This window comes from Panthera pardus, unplaced genomic scaffold (genome assembly GCF_024362965.1).
Source record: "Panthera pardus isolate Hobbes unplaced genomic scaffold, ASM2436296v1 HiC_scaffold_11, whole genome shotgun sequence".
In the NCBI taxonomy this organism is placed as follows: Eukaryota; Metazoa; Chordata; class Mammalia; order Carnivora; family Felidae; genus Panthera; species Panthera pardus.
The window spans coordinates 85,408,888-85,430,463 of record NW_026526666.1 but is presented as its reverse complement, the minus strand read 5'-3'; the positions used below and the strand labels follow the sequence as shown (position 1 = coordinate 85,430,463).

Here is a 21,576-nt window from a genome sequence, read left to right as displayed (position 1 = left end):
ATTTTAAATACAAACAAAAATAAGAAAATAACCTATAATCCTATTATTCAAAGAGATAACCTATTTCTATTCTGGTATATATCCTTCTAGTCTTCTATAAATTTATATATATGAGATATATTTTGTAATGCTTATTTTGAGAGAGAGGAAAAAAAAGCATGAGTGGGGGAGGGGCAGACAGGGAGGGAGAGAGAGAATCCCAAGCAAGGTCCAGGCTCAGCACGGAGCCTGAAATAGGGCTTGATCTCATAACCTGAACCAAAATCAAGAGTTGGATGCTTAACTGACTGAACGACCCTGGCACCCCAAGGTATATTTATTTTATAAAATTACTCTGGGGCATCTGGGTGGCTCAGTCAATTAAACGTCCGACTTCAGCTCAGGTCATGATCTCACAGTTCATGAGTTCAGTTCCCACATCGGGCTTACTGCTGTCATCACAGAGCCCACTTCAGATCCTCTGTCTCCCTCTCTATGCCCTTCATGTGCACTCTCTATGTGCACTCTCTCAAAAATAAACATTAAAAAATGTATATATACTGGTTTATACCCTCCTTTTTCTGTTTATCATTAACATCTTTCCAGGACATTAGACTATAGTGTCCTTCTGTAAAAACAAACAAAAAACTTCATTTAAACAGGGAAACCGAGGTAGAGATTAGTCAACTTTCTATTAATTAGCTGGTGTGTAAATATTGATATTTATAATTGCTATCTGTATCCCTTATGGATTTTCCATAACTTAATTGATTCCCATACTTTGGGATTTTTAGTTTGATCCCAATTTTTGGCTTTTATAAATAATCCTGTAATGCTAGTGTTTTTCATCGTTGACATCATCATTGACATCTCTGACTAGCTTTAGGATAAATCCTAGGGAACTGTTGAGTCAAAGGGTATGCACTATTTTAAGACTTCTGCCATGCATTGCCAAATGCCTTCCAGAAATGTCCCAGTTTTCACTCCCACCAGCGGTAGATGAGGTTCCCAAAAATGTTGCCAAAACTGGGTGTGACTGTGAAAACTTGTTTTCCCCATTTGATGATAAATGGTAACTAGTTTTAGTTTTCTTTTTAAAATAGTCATCAGTGAGATTAAAATTTTTTATGTTTACTGGACATTTTTTTCTTACGTGACTTGCCTTTTCATTGATTGTTCATCTTATCTAGTCATTTATGAAGAGCTTTTATAAAAATTTTCCCCATTTATCATTTGTATTTAATTTTTTCTTTTTTTAAGTAACAGTTCTTAGTGGGATAAATGTGTTGCTCATTTTAATACTTGTAGAGTTGTTTTTTTTTTTTTTTTAATACACTGGAGAGAGTTTGGCTTGCTAAAAATTGTAGGTTATTCAAAATGTTCATTTTTTTCTGGAACCTTCACTTAGATCACACCACAGTTGAGCTACATTGAACAAATCATAATTCTCTTTGGATCTCAGTTACTTGAAATATTATATGAATATTCTGTTAGGATGCTTTAGACTACAAGTAACAGAAAACCTATCCAAAGCTACCTTAAACAGTAAGGCTGGCACTATCTCATGAAATGATAAGTTCTAAGATGGGGCAGCTTCCAAGTTGGGTAGGTAGTTATTTCTCTGGCTCTGGAATCCTGTTCTTGGCTTTCCCCTGAATGTTTTCAAGATAGTTTCCCCCACCCCCTCAGTTACAGATTGCATAAATGGGTAAATCCTGTTCCTTTCTTCACAGCATATTAGCATAATGATTCAGGCAAGTCCCTTTTCTTGTTTTGTACTCTTCCCCTTTATTCCTAAACTCTATTTTCCTTCCCTCTATCCTATAGGCACCCATTCTGATATGTTTGATGTATGTCTGTGATGCTTGTCTTGCAATATGTAGAGTTATGTGACCATATTCAATTCACACAAATGATACTGTGCTATAAACATTTTTTTATTTTTAAAAATTAATATTGCTTTTGTGATATGCTCTTGTTGCTATATATAAACCTACCTCATAACTTCCAGCTTGCATATTCTTTTTTTTTTTTTTTTAAGTTTATTTATTTATTTTGAGAGAGACAGGGAGAGAGAATGCATGTGCAGGACAGGGGCAGAAAGAGGGAGAGAGGATCTTTTTTTTTTTTCTAATCTTTATTTATTTTTGAGAGAGAGACAGAGACAGAGACAGAGCATGAGCAGGGGAGGGGCAGAGAGAGAGGGAGGCAGAGAATCTGAAGCAGACTCCAGGCTCTTAGCTGAAAGCACAGAGCCTGACAGGCTCGAACTCACAGACAGTGAGATCATGACCTGAGCCGAAATTGGAGGCTTAACTGACTGAGCCACCCAGGCGCCCCAAGGGAAAGAGAATCTTAAGCAGGCTCCGCACTCCCAATGTGGGGCTCGATACAGGGCTCAATCCCATGAACTGATATTATGACCTGAGCTGAAATCAAGAGTGAGACACTGAATCAACTGAGCCACCCAGGTGCCCCTGGCAGGTGCTTTAAATGTTTTAACTCATGTGTTTCTCACAATAACCCTATGAGGTAGACCTTGTAACTCCCATTTTATAGATGAGAGTGAGATACAGAGAATTTACTCAAATTTTCTTCTTCCATTGTTCAAAGTCAGAATTAGTAAATGGTGGAACCTGAATTTCAACTCAGCGTAGCTCCAGAATCCAGGCACATAACTGTGCATACACTGTATTTTACTCCTTCAGTCCCTTGAGGATGGGAATCTAGATTGTCATTCACTCTCTTATTACCATAAAAAGTGCTAAAATAAGCAAATTTGTAAATTGATGTGGAACATTCCTCTGAACCATATACCTATGAGCATGCTCAAGTTTTCCAAATATTCCAGATATCTTTTCAGAATGGCTGTGCTATTTGACATTGCTATCACCAGTGCACAAGAACTCATATCCGCATCCTCTTTGTACTTTGTGCTAGTTTGAAGGATGTCAAGTGGCAGCTTTTGGTTGTCTTGATTTGCATTTCTCTGGTCATAATCAATCTGAGCTTTTTTTAAGCCTTTTTTTTAATACACCTTTTTGTATATGAAATTATACAGACTTCTTAGTTTGTGAAACTAAAGTATCTATACCCTTTGCATATTTTTCTATTCGGTTTCCTATCCTGTTAGTTGGTAGGAGTTAACGGGTATATTCTGGACATTCCTTGTTTGTTTTAAACATTGCAGATCCTTCTCCTACTCTGTCAGTCACCTTCCTGTTAAGCTTTTCTGTGATGTGATGTTGTTAATTCAGCAGATGTCCTAAATTTTGACCTTAGGATTTGGAATCTTCTTTAGGAAGCCTTTATTTACCCAGAGGTAACAGTTTTTCCTTTATTAGTTTTATAGTTTTCATTTCTTACATTTAGGTCTTTCATCTCGAGTCCACATTTAACATAGTTTCATGTAAAAATCCAGATTTTTTTTTCTCTGTACAGTGAGCAATCTTTCGAATGCTTTGTGGTGCCACATTTATCACATACTAAGTTCCCATGTATATACATTCTTTCTAAACTCTGCATTCTATTCCATTGGTCTGTTCCTTCCTTTCAGTACCAGCAACACCATGTTTTTATTACTGAGGCTTTGTGGTGGAGCCAGTTCTACCAGTAGGGCAGGTATCCTATTTTTATTTCCCTCTCAAAATCGACTTAGCTTCCATACTCATTGTAGAATAAGTTTCAGTTTCTCACCATTATTGCTAGAATTTTTATTGGAACTTCATTGAGTATATATAGATCAATCTGGGGGGAGAACTGACCTCTTTGCATGGAACACTCCACTTCTTTCAAATCCTGCTAAAATGTCAAAAAAAAAAAAAAAAGCCTTCCCTGACCATCCTAAGCAGCACACTCATTCCCATCACTCTCTGTTTATCTTATTTAATTTTTTTCATAGCATCTATTACTAACCAACTTCAGATTATTTATTTACTGCTTCTCTTCTAGAATGTAAGATTCATGAGGAATGTCCCAATATCTGACCTTTGGTAGTCACTCTGAATGTTAAAAAATGAATAAAATCTTTATACTGCTGAGGTTATCCCAATTATGACATTTATTCAGGTTTTCTTATGTCCCGAAATAGAGTTGAAAAAAAATGTTTTTGAGGTGTATTTATTTTAGAGAGACAGTGAGCGAGCAGGAGAGGGGCAAAGAGAGAGGGGGACAGAGAATCCCAAGTGCATGCCACACTGACAGCACAGAGCCTAATGCAGGGCCCGAATTCTTGAACCATAAGATCATGACCTGAGCTGAAGTTGCACTCTCAACCAACTAAGCCACCCAGCTGCCCCAAGTTGGAAAAAAAAAGTAATAAACTTCTTAGGCATTGCTTTTAGGCTAATTTCTGTAGACCATAAGTCAGCAAACTGCACTTGTATAGGTCAGCCTGCTGTCTGGTTTTGTAAATAAAGTTTTATTGGAATATCCACATTTATTTAAATATTTCTATGACTGCTTTTGTACTACAATGCCAGAGTTTAGTGGCCACAACAGAGATCACATAAAGCAGAAATTATTTACTGTCTAGCCCTTTACAGAAAGTTTGTTGATCCTTGCTATAGACTATAGTTTAGTTGCTATTGTAGATGTGTTATCTTTTTATTACATTTTAAGGTGAATATTCCTGTTATAGAAGACTATTGGGTTTTGTAAAATGATTTCTATTCTTACAAACTTGATCAATAACGCTTTTATAGTTCTGATAATTTGCCTGATGATTATGTTGTGTTTTCCATATAGACTATCATATCATTGGCAAGAGTGGCAAGCAGAGAGAGTACGTACCTCTTTCACGTTTTTCTTGTCTAAAGGAATTGGCCAGACTCTCCAATACTCTAGCTAACACTACTGGTAATAATGCACACCCACGACTTAGTCCTGATCTTGATGCTATTGCTTCAAGTATGATGAAAAATCATGTCATTACCAACAATAGCCAAACTATGGAAAGAGCCCAAATGTCCATCGACTGATGAATGGGTAAAGAAGATGTGGTATATATATGGAGTATTACTCAGCCATCAAAAAATGCCATCTTGCCATTTGCAACCATGCGGATGGAGCTAGAGTGCAATTATGTCAAGTGGAATAAGTGAGAGAAAGACAAATACCATATGATTTCACTCATAAGTGGAATTTAAGAAACAAAACAGATGAACATATGGGAAGGAAAAAAATAAAAGAGTGAGAGGGAAGCAAACCATAAGAGAGTCTAATAACTGAGAACAAACTAAGGGTTAATGGAGGGGGGGTTGCTAAATGGGTGATGGGTATTACGGAGAGCACTTGTCATGATGAGCACTGGGTGTTACATGTAACTGATGAATCACTAAATTCTCCCGAAACCAAGATTACACTGTATGTTAACTAACTAGAATTTAGTAAACATTTGGAAGAAAAAAATCATGTGATTTTTACCCTTTGGTCAATTCAGGTGGTGAATTATATTGACAGACTTTCTGCTATTGGGCCATCCTTGCACTCCTGGCATCACTCCATTGCATCATGATATTATCTTTTAAAAACCCTGTTGGGTTTGAGTACCTGTTATTTTGTTTAGGATGTTTCAATTGTGGACTACCTTCATTGTCATCCAGAGATCTATGCAAAGTGACTACTCCCTATTTTTCCAACCTCTCTGCTAGAACTACAAGCTAAGCACTATGCTCAGTGCTGGGTTACAGCAATGGCTAAGATACAGTTCCTGTCTTTAATAGCTCCCATTATAATGGCAGAAACAGACATTTATACAGTTTGTATAGTCATAAAAGTTATGTGAACAAAGGTCTCCTTCCCCAAATGAATGACCAAGCAGGTCTGCTTCCTTTTCCTTATACACCTCAACACACTTGTGTATGTATTATCTTTCTTTTCTTTTTTTTTTTAATAAGTTTATTTATTTATTTTGAGAGAGAGAGGGAGAGAGCACAAGTGGGAGAGGGGCAGAGAGAGAGAGAGGGAGAGAGAGAGAGAGAGAGAGAGAGAGAGAGAGAGAGAGAGAACCCCAAGCAGGCTCCACACTGTCAACACAGAGGTCAATGCGGGGCTTGAACCCACGAACCGTGAGATCATGACCTGAGCTGAAATCAAGAGTCAGACACTTAACCGACTGAGCCATCCAGGTGCCCCTGTATTATCTTTCTTAACACCTTTTCCTCTGCCTTTCCCACTCATCTCTGCCTGTGTGACTCTTACATAATCAAAAAGGATCAAACAATGGAAAGCATGTAACAGTGGTTAAGAGCTCAGGCTTGAGAGACAAATAGGTTCCAATTCTAGCCATGCCATTTACGAGCCATGTGACCTTGCACATACTGCATCTGCCTCCCAGAGAATCCATTTCCTCATCTGTGAAACTGAGGATACCTTCATTGCATAGAGGATCTGATGAACTAACCTGTATAAAGGCTTTCGACACAGGTGACAGTTACCAGAATTTTCCCTTTCTGTCCTGCAATCATTCCCAGACCACAAGAAGGGCACAAAGTCTCTTTTTTTCCTGACTTCTGATATTTTATGGCAGCTAAGTGGCATCATTTGTTTCACTTTTCATTGTGTTCTCTGTATAGCTATCCTTTATAGACCTTGGCTTCTCATACCACCATTTAATAGCCGTGTGTGTCTTAGACAAGTTATTTAAATTCTCAGAATGTCTGTATTCTTATCTGTAAGTAGGCATATAACAATACCTCTTCACAGAATTGTCATATGAATTAAGTGACCAATATGTATAAAGACCTAGCAGAGTGCTGCTTGGCATTTAAGTGCTTAATACTTGATAGCTGTTTTCAGTTTCAGTCTTATTAATATACTTTTTACAGGGAAGGATTGTGTTTTATAGTATAGCATAATGGTTAAGACTCTGGAATCTTGAGTTCAAATGTGAACTCCACCACAAGTATGTTGCTCAAGCTGGGTAGACCTCTCTAGGCCTTAGTTTTCTTATCCGCAAAATGGGAATAATGAAAGAACCCAGTTTCTAGAGGCTATTGTAGGGATTAAATGAAATAATCCACTCACCAAGCATTTAGTGCAGTGCCTGGCATAAATATTATTTATTGACCAATTATTATGTGCCAGGTAATGTGCTACATGCTTTATTTAGCAATGTTCTATTTTATTTCTGTGAACTCCATAACCCCTGCCTCCCTTAGTATTACTCATATAATAGCCTTCCAAATATTTATCGAATAAGTGAGTGAGTGGATTAGTGAATCCTGAGTTGTACGCCACAAGAATCTTGCTTCTGTGAGCTGGTCTGTCCCAGGTTAACACTCCTCATTCCTTTATGATGAGTTAGTGTGTAAGCCATGAGATTCAGCATCTGTAAAAAGCAGGAGGAGATTATGGAAAGGGGGAGGTTTGAGACCCTGGCTTTTTTTTTTTTTTACTCTAGAGAAATCATTCATGCTTTAATGCTTGAACTTACTTCTCAGAACTGGTAAAATGAATTTTAAAACATTGCTGTAGACAAAAGTAAAATTTACAACATTCAATGTCATGGAGAACATAGAGAAAGGAACACCTTTTTGAAGATATACATCCGATGCAACTGTCCTTGAGGCATTTACCCTAAGGAAATAATTACGGGTGTGCACAAAGGTGTAGTTTAAGGCTGGTCATCTTGGTGATGTGTATATAGCAGCAAACAATGGAAATAATCTAGATGTCACATAAAAGGAGATGGGATAATTAAATGAAACTTTATTCATAAATGAGATATCTTGCAGCCCTTCAAAAAATTTTGTAGTAACGAGTTTAATGATATGGAAAAATATTCCAGGTAGTTAACTTATTAACTTTGTGACTTTAGGCAAATTACTTGTCTGCCTCAGTCTCCTTATCAGTAAATGGGAATATTAATATTGCTTCCTTATGGCTTAAATTAGTTATATGTAAGAATACTTGGATTATACCTGTCCCATAGTAAACATTTATAGATATAAGCTGTAATTATTTCTATGTGAAGTAAAATTTAAAAACAATGTGTATGGTATGCTATTACTTACAAAACATATATATCGGGAAAATGGTATGAAATACTTCAAAATGTTAACAGTTATCGCTTGCTGTTAGAAATAATGCTGTACTTTTTAGTGTTTTGCCTTTTTTTAAATGATAAATGTAAACCTAAAAATAATAATAATTTTTAAAGAAAACCGAACAGGAAAAGATCATTTCTTCAGTAGGGGAGTGAGAGTGACTGGCATTTTCCACCCTGTCTGTGCCCTTCTTGTTAGCTGGTGTGTCTGGTGTTTAAAAGATAGTCTCCCCTCTTCTCAAAGGAGAGATGGACCCACAGTCCAGAATGCCCTTAGACAGTGGCAAGTTCTTAGCATAGTGGGGCTGACAGTATAGAACCAAAACTGAACTCTAGAGGTGAACAGGATATGAGTCATCACACTGTTATTTTGTCAAGTTGACGATAATTGTTTCCATGTTTTCCTTGGAGGTGTGAATGTGAAGTGATGAGACTAATTAAAAAAAAACAAAAAAACACAAGTATAGCAGAAGATGCACATCTAAATAAGTGGCTCAGCTCCCTTCAAAGTTCTCATTTGGAGAAACTACACATTTACTTACAAATTTTTGCTATTGTTCATATAATTTTTTGGGATTTTTTGTGGGGCGAAGGGGGAAGTCAAAGCAATTGACCTCAAAATTGGTTTGGGTGAAATGTTTTTCCAGCTCCTAATTTATTAAAATTGTGATACTGAGTTCTTTTCTCTCTTCCTTTCTTTCTTCCTTTCTTTCTTCCTTTCTTTCTTCCTTTCTTTCTTTCTTCCTTTCTTTTTATTTTAGAGAGAGAAAGCACAAGCAGGAGAGAGGGGCAGAGAGAGAGGGAGAGAGAATCTTAAGCAGATGCCGTGCTCAGTGCAGAGCCCTACTCGGGGCTCCATCCTACAACCTTAGTATCATGACCTAGTCAAAATCAAGAGTTGGATGCTCAACTGACTGAGCCACCCAGATGCCCCAATACTAAGTGCTTTTTTAAGACGCAGTGAAATGGGTATTATTCAAGTGTTTCTAGTGGCATTATAAATTAATAAAAACCTACTGGAAAGCAATTTGGAAGTAAATATCAAGAACCATCAATCCTCATACCCTTTGATCCAACAGTCCCACTTCTGATAACCCAGGCTGAGAGAATAAGCAAAATCACAGAGAAAGCTATATATATTATAATAATTTAAAAAAAAAAAACTTGAGGGGCGCCTGAGTGGCTCTGTCGATTAAGCATCAGACTTTGGCCCAAGTCATGAGCTCAGGGCTCCTGGGTTCAAGCCCCATGTCGGACTCTGTGCTGTCAGTGTGGAGCCCCCTTTGGATCCTCATCTCTCCCTTTCTCTCTGCCCCTCCCCTACTTGCTCACACACACACACTCTCTCTCTCTCTTTCAAAAAAAAAAAAAAAAAAAAAAAAAAACAGGGGCACCTGAGCAGCTCAGTCTGTAAAGTGACTGACCTCGGCTCAGGTCATGATCTCACAGTTTGTGAGTTCGAGCCCCACATCGGGCTCTGTGCTGACAGCTCAGAGCCTGGAGCCTGCTTCAGATTCTGTTTCCCCCTCTCTCTGCCCCTCCCATGCTCATGCACTGTCTCTCTCTGTCTCTCAGTAATAAATAAAAGTTAAAAATTTTTTTAAAAAACCAAAAACTTGAAACAATCTAAATGTTTAGCAAAAGAGAAGCAATTAAGTAATTCTGGCATATCCATTTGATGAAATATTATGCAGCCTTTAAAATTATTATTATGAAGAGGGCACCTGGGTGGCTCAGTCAGTTGAGTGTCCCACTTTAGCTCAGGTCATGATCTCACAGTTCATGAGTTGAAGCCCCCCGTTGGACTCTGTGCTGACAGCTTAGCAACTGGAGCCTGCTTCAGATTCTGTGTCTCCCTCTCTTCCTGCCCCTCCCCTACTCACACTCTGTCTCTCTCTCAAAAATAAAAAAACATTAAAAAAAATTTTTAATTATTCTTATGAGGATTCTATAGCCATTTTATGCTTATTATAGAATATTAAATAATGTTTAAATAATATTTTTAAGTTAGATTAGCACATTACACATTATATATGTACATTATTAGTATTACTATTTTTAAAACTGTGTATTAAGGAAAGATAAACAAAACACACCAAAATGATAATGGTTGTATTAAAGAACCCCTAGGCTTGTGGGTAGTTTTCTTTTTTGTTTTAATCTAAATGGACTTTATTGCTGTTATCTCTAAAATATTAATTTATTTTAAAAGGATATAATCTATGTGAGATCCATATAAGAAAATCAGTCCTACTTCATTTTCTTCTGTACCCTATTTATTCACTTCTAATTATTTCATTAAAATTTTTTTTTAATCTTTATTTACTTTTGAGAGAGAGAGAGACAGAATGCGAGCAGGGGAGGGGCAGAGAGAGAGGGAGACACAGAATCTGAAGCAGGTTCCAGGCTCCAAGTTGTCAACACAGAGCCCGATGTGGGGCTCGAACTCGCAGACCGCAAGATCATGACCTGAGATGAAGTCAGATGTTTAACCGACTGAGCCACCCAGGTGCCCTCTAATTATTTCAAAACTTGAATTTATCTTTATAGAAGATGAAGATTTGCCACCAGTGAGGATGTGTCATAGACCCTGTAGATGTTTCTGAATTGGGCATCCCAATCACGGTTTGGAAAGTGGAGACATCTCTGGAATAAGTGTGCTGCCTCCAAGGTGATGACAACTTTGAAGTAAACAATATTCATTTGTCAGTATAAGGTGTGTCCTGTTTTTAAGAAATGACTCAAAATGCTGTGGTGGGTCCCAGACTGGCTATAGATTGGGGCCACTTCTGAAATTCAGTCTTTATTAGATGTGCCTGAAGAGGTAGGTGGTCTACAGGTAATAATCATCATTACCATTTATGAAGCACTTACTATGTTCTAGGCACCGTGCTCAAAACAAAAACTGCCGTGTTTTAAACTCTTACAACAATCTTTTGAGATAGATATCATTGTCTTCATTTTACTGGTGAGAAAACAAGGCTCATGGAGAAACATGCCACAGTCACAGCCGTGAGAGGCAGAACTGGATTTTAACCTAGGCTGCCTTCAAACATAGCTTTTCAAGACTCAGTGCTGCGCTGTAGTGCTCCCACCGTTTGCATAAGTTTTTTTTGGCTGGCTTATAATGATGGGCAGGAAGAGAAAAGCTTGCATGGAGAAGAATGCTTCTGTAGAGAGGAACTACAAATTAAAACTGTTTTCCTATTTCCTTTTTTTTTTTTTTTTTTTTTTTTTTTTGCTGTTTATTTATTTTTGAGAGAGAGAGAGAACACATTTGTGAACATTAGTGGGGAAGGGGCAGAGAGGAACGGAGACAGAGGATTTCAAGTGGGCTCTGTGCTGACAGCAGCAAGCCAGATGCAGGACTCGAACTCACAGAGTGAGTCAGATGGTGACCTGAGCCGAAGTCAGATGCTTAACCAACTGAGCCACCCAGTAGCCCCTGTTTTCCTATTTCATTCCAAGTCTCCAGCAGTGCTACTCTGGGGCCCCGGTGACAGAATGTGGAAAGGTAGAGGAGAATGGTCTCTTCCACCATTTTTGAAGTATATTCCATTTTGTTACAGTGTGAATTTTGAGGAATTGCTCCATTATTTTGAGGTGGACACAAACTGGCAAGGTCATCAGGGTTAGTGAAGTCCCAACCCCGGCCAAGAATCCTAAGAGGCTCCTTGGACAGTGGACACTGGTGGCCAAAGTAGGAGCAGGTGGGTGTGATGGACACTCCTTGTCTATATCTAGATTTTTAGGAGATAACTCCAAGGACTCTATCATTTAGCCAGATAAGATAGCAGTTGGGAGCACGGGAATGATTTATTCCTTGAGGCCCAAGGAAGTGCAGGTGATAAGAACTTACAGTCAGTCCTACTCTAAACAAAAAGAGTTTGGGCGGCACTTGCCGACCCCTTAAGGACATGAATCACCTGAAATGCAAATACTGAAGGAATGCAAATAAATGGCACTTGAAGAAACAAAAAAATAAAATGAATAATCCAATAAAGAGAATATAAAAGTAACATTAGGTGGATAAAGTGTTTCAAAAGTAGCATTGGCTGGGGCACCTGAGTGGCTCAGTTGGTTAAGCATCTGACTCTTGATTTCAGCTCAGGACATGATCTCACGGTTTGGTTCCTGGGATCGAGCTCCCCATAGGGCTCTGCACTGATGGCGTGAGGCTGCTTGGAATTCTCTCTCCCTCTCTGTCCCTTTCCTGCTTGTGCTCTCTTTCTCTCTCAAAATAAATAAATAGACTTAAAAAAAAAAAAAAAAAAAAAGCATTGGCTAAACCTGATGATTGTCCAAATCTTCCCAACCCACCCTATTAGAATCTTTGGGATGCAGGGGCACCTGGGTAGCTCAGTAGGTTAAGCGTCCAACTCTTGATCTCAGCTCAGGTCTTGATCTCTGAGTCATGAGTTTAAGCCCTGTGTTGGGCTCCACACTGGTCAGTTTCAGGTGTACAATATAGTGATCCAACACTTCCGTACATCATCCAGTACTCATCACAAGTGTACTCCTTAATCTCCAGCACCTCTTTAACCTCTCCCTCCACCCCTCTGGTAACCATCAGTTTGTTTTCAATAATTAAGGGTTTCTTGATTTGTCTCTGTCTCTTTTTCTCCTCCTTTGTGTGTTTTGTTTTTTAAATTCCATATATGAGTGAAATCATATGATATTTGTCTTTCTCTAACTTACCTTACTCTCTTTAAAGTTGTATGATATTCTATAGATATACCGTTTCATCATATCTCTATTGACAGATATTTATTTTTCAGTTTTTTTTTGAAATGCCAATAGCAGATACCCTAGTAATACATTGTCAAACACATGTGCTAGTATTTCTGTAAGATAAAGACTGAGAAGTGGAATCACTCTATCATACTCATATGGAAGGTGTCTAATAGGAATTTCCAGAGTGAAAGAAGCATGTGAATGATTAATCAGGATCCAGATTTAGGTAGGCAATATTTAATTATGGAAAGAAAGCACACTAGACTGGAAGACAGAAGACCTAAAATCCTGATGGTGGCTCTACCATTTATCTTGAGAAATTTTGTTTGTTTTTTATTTATTCAAAAATATTAACTGGATTCTGCCTACTCTGTGCCCGGCACAATGTTAGAGACAAGGAATACAAAGATGAATAAGACATAGAAATTTACAGGGGTGCCTGGGTGGCTCAGTCAGTTGGGTGTCTGACTCTTGGTTTCGGCTTGGGGGTCACGATTTCATGATTTGTGGGTTCGAGCCCCATGTCGGGCTCTGCGCTTGACAGTGCAGGGTCTGCTTGGGATTCTGTCTCCCTCTCTCTTTGCCCCTGCTCATGCTCTCTCTCTCTCAAAATAAATAAATAAACTTCAAAAAAAATTTTTTAAATTTACAGTGATTGGTGTGGTGGGGAGATGGACATGTGAACAGATGCCACTTGCTCACATGTGGCCTTGGGAAGTTGCTTAATTTCCTGAACATCTGTTGTTGTTGTTGTTGTTGTTGTTTTTCTGTAAAATGGGTAATGGTCCCTGTACCATAAGGTTGTCATTCAATGAAATCACGTAGGAGAAGTGCACATCACAGTGCCCGGCGCATAGTATGCACTCAGTAAATGGAAGCTATTGTTACTGTTTTAGTAACAGGCTAAACTATAATAAGTAAGTTTTTATAGTTGCTATGAGAGAAGTTCTACCTCTTTCTCTGAACTCATTTCTACAGTACTAGATGAATTGATGAGGCAAAAAATATACCCTATACAAAGTGGCACTTGGTAAATATTAGTTTCTTTTCTTGCCTTTTTTTTGTTCAGACGGAGGGTAAATAAGCAGATGGAACTGCAAACATCGTACGTTTGAACACAGCCGTGATCTTTCCAATCCGTGTGTCACAGAACCAATTCTGGCCACTTTACAGGTTTCACCTCTGGTCACATCTGAGCATCTGGAACGAGGCTGCACACTTCCCTGCCCGCAGACAGAATGTTCGCATAGCTCAGGGCTGGTGGCCACCTCCTGCAGAGGATTTCTTTTCTCCCAGTTTGCTAAGCATACAGCTTGTACCCATACTGAATGGGATCACTTTTTTTGCTTGACACTGATTTTTGGGAAATAGATTTTTTTTCTCACACTGATATAAAATGAGAATTAAAGGAAGTGTATCTGGATACCAAAAATTCTGAACTTTAGTTACTGATTAAATTTAAAGATAAGTCTTGAGGCAAATTTAAGCTGAATTAAATGATAGAAAAGAATCATTTATAAATATTTTGGGTAAATTCTCTCTTTTTGGGATTAACTAGTGTCTAATTACTAGACACATTGTTTTTTGTTTGTTTATTTGTTGTTTTTTTCCTGTTTCTCTACTTCCCTGGAAGGTTTTAAAAGCACTGACATTTATTTCCCCTTCCTGGATGTGTATTTGGCCTTGCAGATCATCCCACATTCCCCTGGGTTTTTATAAGCTGATTATCCTGGCAGAGATAGTGCAGTGCAATGGTCTAGAGCCCAAATTTTAGAGTCAGGTGGACCTAGGTTTGAACTCTAGCTCTTTTATCTACATGCTCTGGGACCTTTCCTGGCACAAAGTAGGCACTCAGTACCTAGCTGTTGAATCATATTTAGTTGAGCTAAACATCTATTCAGGCATTAGCACAAGAGCTGTGTCACTAGATAGCTGTCATTCCAAAATTGACAGCCGACCCTGACACAGACATGCTTAAATGGTTTGTAAGCCATGATTTCAACTTCCTGCATTGCAGACATCTCAATTAATATTCCATTCCACTCACCTGACCATTCGAAGGAAAGGACAAGCTAATAGAAATATCTAACTTAGCAGCTAAGAGGATGAGCTTTGGTCTAGATAGATCCAGGCTTACAATCCGGGCTCTAGCACTGCCTAGTGGGTCAGTTACTTAATCTCTGAGAACATCAGTTTTCTCATCTGTGAAGAGGGGATAATCATAACACCTATCTCATCAAGTTACGGTGAGGATAGTGCTTTCCATATAGTACCTCTTCTTTTCCTGGAATAGTCTCTCCTCATGTTTTACTCCTGCTTTTTCAGCTTGACTGTCACTTCTTCCAGAAAGCCTTACCTGCCGCCCATAGTAGGCTGGGTTCACTGTTACACTCTCCCTAAAGTACCTGCCAATTACTCTCTATAATTACTTCAACTACTCACTTCCTTTCTGGATTGTGAACTCCAATAGGATAGGGATGGTGTCTGTCTCATTAATTCCTGTGTGTCCAGTGCCTAACAGTCCCTTGGTACATAATATTTTGGATAGACGATATTTGGTTAAAACAATTTTTTTTAAGTTTATTTATTTTTGAGAGAGAGAGGACAGAGTGAGAGCAGGGGAGGGGTAGAGAGGGAAGGAGAGACACAATCGGAAGCAGGTTCCAGGCTCTGAGCTGTCAGCACAGAGGCCAGCACAGGGCTTGACCTCACAGACTGCAAGATCATGACCTGATCCAAAGTTGGACTCTTAACCAACTGAGTCACCCAGTCACCCTGTTTTGTTTTGTTTTGTTTTTAATGTTTATTTATTTTTGGGAGAAGAGAGAGAGTCTGAGCAGGGGAGGGACAGAGAGAGAGGGGGACAGAGGATCCGAAGCGGGCTCCATGCTGACAGCAGCAAGCCCCAACATGGGGCTCAAACCCATGAACTGTAAGATCATGACCTGAGCCTAAGTTGAACACTCAACTGACTGAGCCACCCAGGTGCCCTGGGTGGACTAAATTTGTTAACTGCGTGAACTAATGAGATAATAATGCACATATACATAGAGCCTAACACTTAGCAAGCTCTCAATAAATAGGATATTATTAGCAACACAGTATTGGTGCTGTGTTTATTCACCTTGAGAAAACTAGTGTGGTAAGAGGAGCAACAAATTACAGATAGGTGTTGTGAATCTAGCTCTGTATCTTCTTTGTTATATGTCCTTGGCCAAATCTTTATTCTTCCCATTTCCCCACTATTAAAATGAACATAAGATGTTCACCCTGGTGTCCAACTCAACTTGGTTCCTATAAAGTCTGCCCTTTGCCAGACAAGACAGGCTGTCCTGTCCCGGAGTTTCTAGATATAGATCCTATACTGTACTAGCATTCCTCTCTTTCCTCTGCTGCTAATTGTTGACCCCTGACCTTTCTCCATTCTGACTGCCTAGCCCCTAAGTTCGTTACACCAATTGGCTACCTCCCAGCTTCCAGCCTTGAACTACACTGGTCCTCACAGTAAAGTCCAAAATCCTTAGGGAGCCAACTAGAGCCTTATTTTCTTCCCACCTTCCCCTTGCTCACTGTGCTCTAGTCACTGAGCTTTCCTGAAGCTTCCTGGAGCCAGTAGCCTCCTTGATTCAAGACCTTTGGACACAGCAGTCCCTCTGCTTGGAGCATTGCCCCCTCTGTCTTTATCAGGCTAACCTCTACTTAACTTTAATGTCTCAGCTTTAACATCACCTCTTCAGGGAGCATTACTTGGCTCCCTTGGAAGAAATTAAATTTCCCTGTTATATGCCATCTTCCTTGTAGGTCTTATACAATACATTGTTAAACCTTCACATTTTAAAAGAAGTTGAAAATCTGACCTTAAAGGTAGAATTTCAGTGTTCAAAGCTAGAAAGTAATTTAAAAATTATAAAATACTGAGGGCCAAACCAAAATATCTGTAGGCTAGTGAGCACCTGTGGCCTGCCTGTTTGCAACCTGAGCTGTTCAACCTTTGCCTATACTTGGTATCTTTTCCCGTATTAATCATCACTCCATTGTCACTCCATTTAACTGTCCACTCTATGCCAGGCACTGTGATTGGTGCTTTATATAGATGATGTCATGTAATATCCAAAACCACCTGTGAGGTCGAGTAAAGTTCAAAGAGGTTAAAAGACTTGCCAAAGGTCACAAGCCCTAAGTGGGAGAGCCAGGTACTAAAGGTCTTTCCACTACACTCTTGTGTGCCAAGGTACAATTTGTCAGTTATTGAATGGGAGAAGCTTCTGAAGCTCTGCCTAACAACAACTGTTAATATTTGTGCTCACTATGTGCCAGCCATTGTGCTAAGCAGTTTACATGGTCTGATTCAATCTTCACAACGTCTGTACAGAGGAGCTATTTTTATCATCACCATTTAATAGATGAGAAAACTGAGGTATAGAAGAGGTATCTGCTTTACCCAAGGTAAAGCCAGACAATCTGATGCCATAGTGTCTACTTTTAGGAATTACTATCACCAGTTTGGGGTTGTGGCGGAGTAGTGGGCTGCAGGGGAGAGGGAAAAATTTATGTACGTCTCCAATACAGAGTCCCACAGAGGACTCAATTGAGAGAAGAATCCCCCTAGATTATTTCCATGAACCGTCTATTGAGAGATTTGGCCTGCAGGTGGCAGTCTCTAAATTCTGCAATGTTCAATGCTATAGCACTTTATACAGTCAGAGTTGCTCATTTGCATATTGCTCTCTGATTGGTCTGATTCATTTTTGCCAGTTAATTGGCCTTGGTTCTCAGCCCAGTGAGAACAGCCAGGTTCGTAGAGCCATTCGCGTCTGTGAAAGAGCTCTCAGAATTTGAAACTATGGTGAAGTCATCAGGCCGTGATTTTAAAATGTGATAGCTGGAAACTTGTTTCATTGATTCTCCAACACTTTTTTAGCTTAAAAAAAAAAAAAAAACAAATTATGGGGGCGTCTGGGTGGCTCAGTAGGTTAAGTGTCTGACTCTTGATTTCAGCTTAGATCATGATCTCACAGTTTCGGAGTTGGAGTACTGCCTCGGACTTTGGGCTGACAGCATGGAGCCTGCTTGGGATTCTCTCTCCTTCTCTCTCTGCCCCTCCCCTACTTGTTCTCTCTCTCTCTCAAAATAAATAAAACTATAAAAATTAAACTTAAAAAAAAAATTCTCAGTGTGCCTGGGTGGCTCAGTCAGTTAAGCATCAAACTCTTGCTTTTCCACTCCCCAAAAAGGGTAGAATATTTTGCACACTGCTCTGCTCCATGCTTTTTTTTTTTTTTTTTTAATAGAGAACTGGGGCGCCGTAGTGAGTTGAGTCCAACTTCTGCTCAGGTCATGATCTTGCATTCATGGGTTGGAGCCCCGCATCGGGCTCTGTGCTGACAGCTTAGAGCCTGGAGCCTGCTTTGGATTTTGTGTCCCCCTCTCTCTCTGCCCCTCCCTTGCTTGCACTCTGTCTCTCTCTCTCAAAAAATAAAGTAAAACGTTAAAAAAAATTTTTTTAATAGAGAACTATTTCAAGCATATAGAAAAATAGACATTTATATAACAAACACCCAAATCGCTGTCACAACTTTGTCAAATCTTAATGTTTTATCATTTGTTTCTTAAAATTGCTTTCAAGAAATAAAATATCAGATATGCTTTAAGTCCTGATATATTCCTCCTTTTACCCATTCTTTTCTCCTCTCCCCAAGAAGTAATCATTTGCCTGAATATTTTATTTCCACACATGATTTTATATTTTTGCTATGTATAGATAAATCCTTAAACAGTATATAGTATTGTTTGGGATGTTTTAAAAATTTATATACATGGTATCAGGCCATATGTAACCTCCTACAACTTCGTTTTTTTCCCTTAACATTTTGTTTTGTCCCTGTTGATCCCTCCAGTTTTCATTTATTCACTTTAACTGCTTTGTGCTATTCTGTATCATGAATATATCACAGTTGATTTGCGCATTCTCCAGTAGATGCATATTTAATTTATCTCCAATTTTTTTGTTTGAGATTTCAAACAGTACTACAATGAATATCCTTGCACTTATAGCCTGTATCCATGTTCATTGTTGAAAAATTGGAAACTTAATAAAAACAGAAAGACAAAAACATATTACTCGTAATAGTAATTGTTTATTGAGTACTTAACGTATGTCAGGTACAGTGCTGGCTACTTTATGTATGTTACTTTGTTTAATTATCACATCAATTTACATAATAAGTACTATTGTATTTCCCATTGTACAGTGAGGGAACTGAACGTTAACCAGTTTCAATAACTTGGGCAGTAGCACACAGGAAGTGGCAGAACAGTTTTTTATTGCCAGAGCTTATGCTCTTAACATTATACACCAATAGTGCCCATGAGCCCCAAATCCAGAAATATTAATGGTTAGAAAGAGTGTTTACTGCTAACTGGTCTCTCAGAAGACAAGAGGCCTGGTGCAGACCACTTCCCATTTTAAAAATTGAGTATAATATACAGGCAGAAGAGTATCTATATCCCATGAGTGAATATTTACAAATTGAAGACACCCATGGACCGAGCACCCAGGTCCAGATCAAAAAGCGACATTATCAGCCTCCAGAAAACCCCCTCTCACCTTCTTCCAGACACTGCTCTTCCACCCTGAAGGGTGGCTGCTAGCCTGACTTTCAACAGAATAGTTTTGCCTGTTTTTTATTGTATATTTGTGAAACCATACAGCATATACTCCTTCGGTCTAGCTTCTTTCACTTACTATCATTTGTGAGAAGCATCCATATGTTTGGGTGTCGTGTATTACAAGGCACAAAAGGCATGTGGGGCAACATATAGCATGTTGCAAAGAGTGATGAGTGCCACCAAATCTTTTGTCAAGGTTGTCACAGGCCATTACCTTGAAGACAGGGTGATAGATTAGATCTAATGTAGAAAATGGACAAACCTGAGCATTGCAAGTGGTCTGGCACCCCCATTGCCTTATCTCACGTCCTCACAGAGCTACCTTAGCTTTTAGCTGAAGCTGCAGAAAACAGTTTAGTAAGGGCTTCACTTCTCCTTCCATCTTTCTGCATTCTGTCCTGGAGCTTTTCCTAAACCAAGATATAGGACTCTGGTGGGACCCTGTTCCAAATGCAAGAGGAGTTGATACTCCCTGGGGCAATCCCATGGGATTTACCATGGGGGATGGGAGCCAATGGACAAATGCTCCTCAGAGCAGTCTTTGGGTAGACAATGCTGAGAGGCATTGTAGACAATCCTCACATGGTTTTGGTAGGATTGCCAAGTGAGCAATGCACCCTTGTGTTGGCTCCTTCTTCCCTGTTTTACTGTAGGCTCTCACAGTAAGTCCCTGGGATCACTTTCCAAGTAAATTACCTGAAACTAGTATTTGTCTCTAGTTATGCTTTTTGGGGGGAATCCTAATGCAAGGCATATGTAAAATACCTGGTACATGAGAGATGCTCAAGGAAAAATAGGACTTTTTATTATTACTGCTATTAACACTACTGTTACCACCATCATTACTTACCTGGGATTTCATAGTTGCTGTCCCTATCCATCCCCTTCCCCATGAATGATATTGAAACTCCACAATTACAGCTTCTATGGTAACTTTTTTTTTTTTTTTTTTTTTTTGCCCAAGAGTACCAGGAAGCCACTGAAGGATTTTCTTACTTTCTTTCTTTCAGTTTTTTTTTTTTTAATGTTCATTTATTTATCTTGAGAGGAGGGAGGGGCAGAAAGAGAGAGAGAGAGAGAGGGAGAATCTCAAGCAGGCTCCACACTCAGCGAGGAGCCCAATGTGGAGCTCAGTCCCACAATTGCGAGATCATCACCTGAGCTGAAATCAAGAGCCCAACGCTCAGCGACGGAGCCACCCAGGTGCCCCAACATTTTTTTTTAAGTTTATTTATTTTGAGAGAGAGAGCATGTGCACACATGGAGGAAGGCAGAGAGAGAGGAAGAGAGAGAATCCCAAGAAGGCTCCATACTGTCTGTCAGTGCAGAGCCCCACGCAGGTCTTGAACTCAGCGAGATCATGACCTGAGCCAAAATCAAGAGTTGACTGCTTAATTGACTGAGCCACCCAGGTACCCCCCAACAGTTTATTGACTATCCTATTTTTCAGGTTTAGTGAAGTATAATGATGAACAATAAACCTCACATATTTAAAGTGTGCAATTTGATAAGTTTTGATATACTTAAAACTCATTATACAGCCTTGAAAACATAACCATGATCAAGATAATTAATATACCCATCACCCCCAAAAGTTTCCTTATCCCCTTTGTTATCTCTGGCTGCCATACATCTGCCTTCTTGGTTCCCCAGGTGACCACTGATCTTTTTTCATTAGAGTTTGGTTTTCCTAGGGTTTTATACAAACGGAGTCATACAGGATGTACTCCTTTATGTCTGGCTTCTTTTACTCAGCACAATAATTTTAAGATTCGTCATGTTGTGTGAATCAATAGTTCATTCCTTCTTATTGTTGAAGAGTATCCATTGTATAAGTATGAAGGACATTTGAATTGTTTCCAATCTTAAGCTATTACAAATAAAGCTGCTATGAACATTCATGTTCAATCAAGTCTTTGTGTAGATGTATGCTTTCAGTTTGTCTTGGGTAAATACCTACAGTGTAATGGTTAGACCATATAGTAGGTGTATATTTAATTTTTTTAATTAAAAAAAATTTAATGTTTATTTTTGAGAGAGAGAGAGACAGAGTGCAAGCGGGGGGAGGGACAGAGAAAGAGGGAGACACAGAATCCAAAGCAGGCTGCAGGCTCTGAGACGTCAGCACAGTGCCCAACTTGGGGCTC

General features: G+C 39.1%; 1 protein-coding gene across 7 annotated transcripts in view; it reads left to right on the top strand.

The window, feature by feature from the left end:
• The window catches only part of LOC109256754 (mediator of RNA polymerase II transcription subunit 18), a 131,577-nt gene that overhangs the window by 8,136 nt on the left and 101,865 nt on the right, over positions 1-21,576 (top strand). The window lies entirely within an intron of this gene.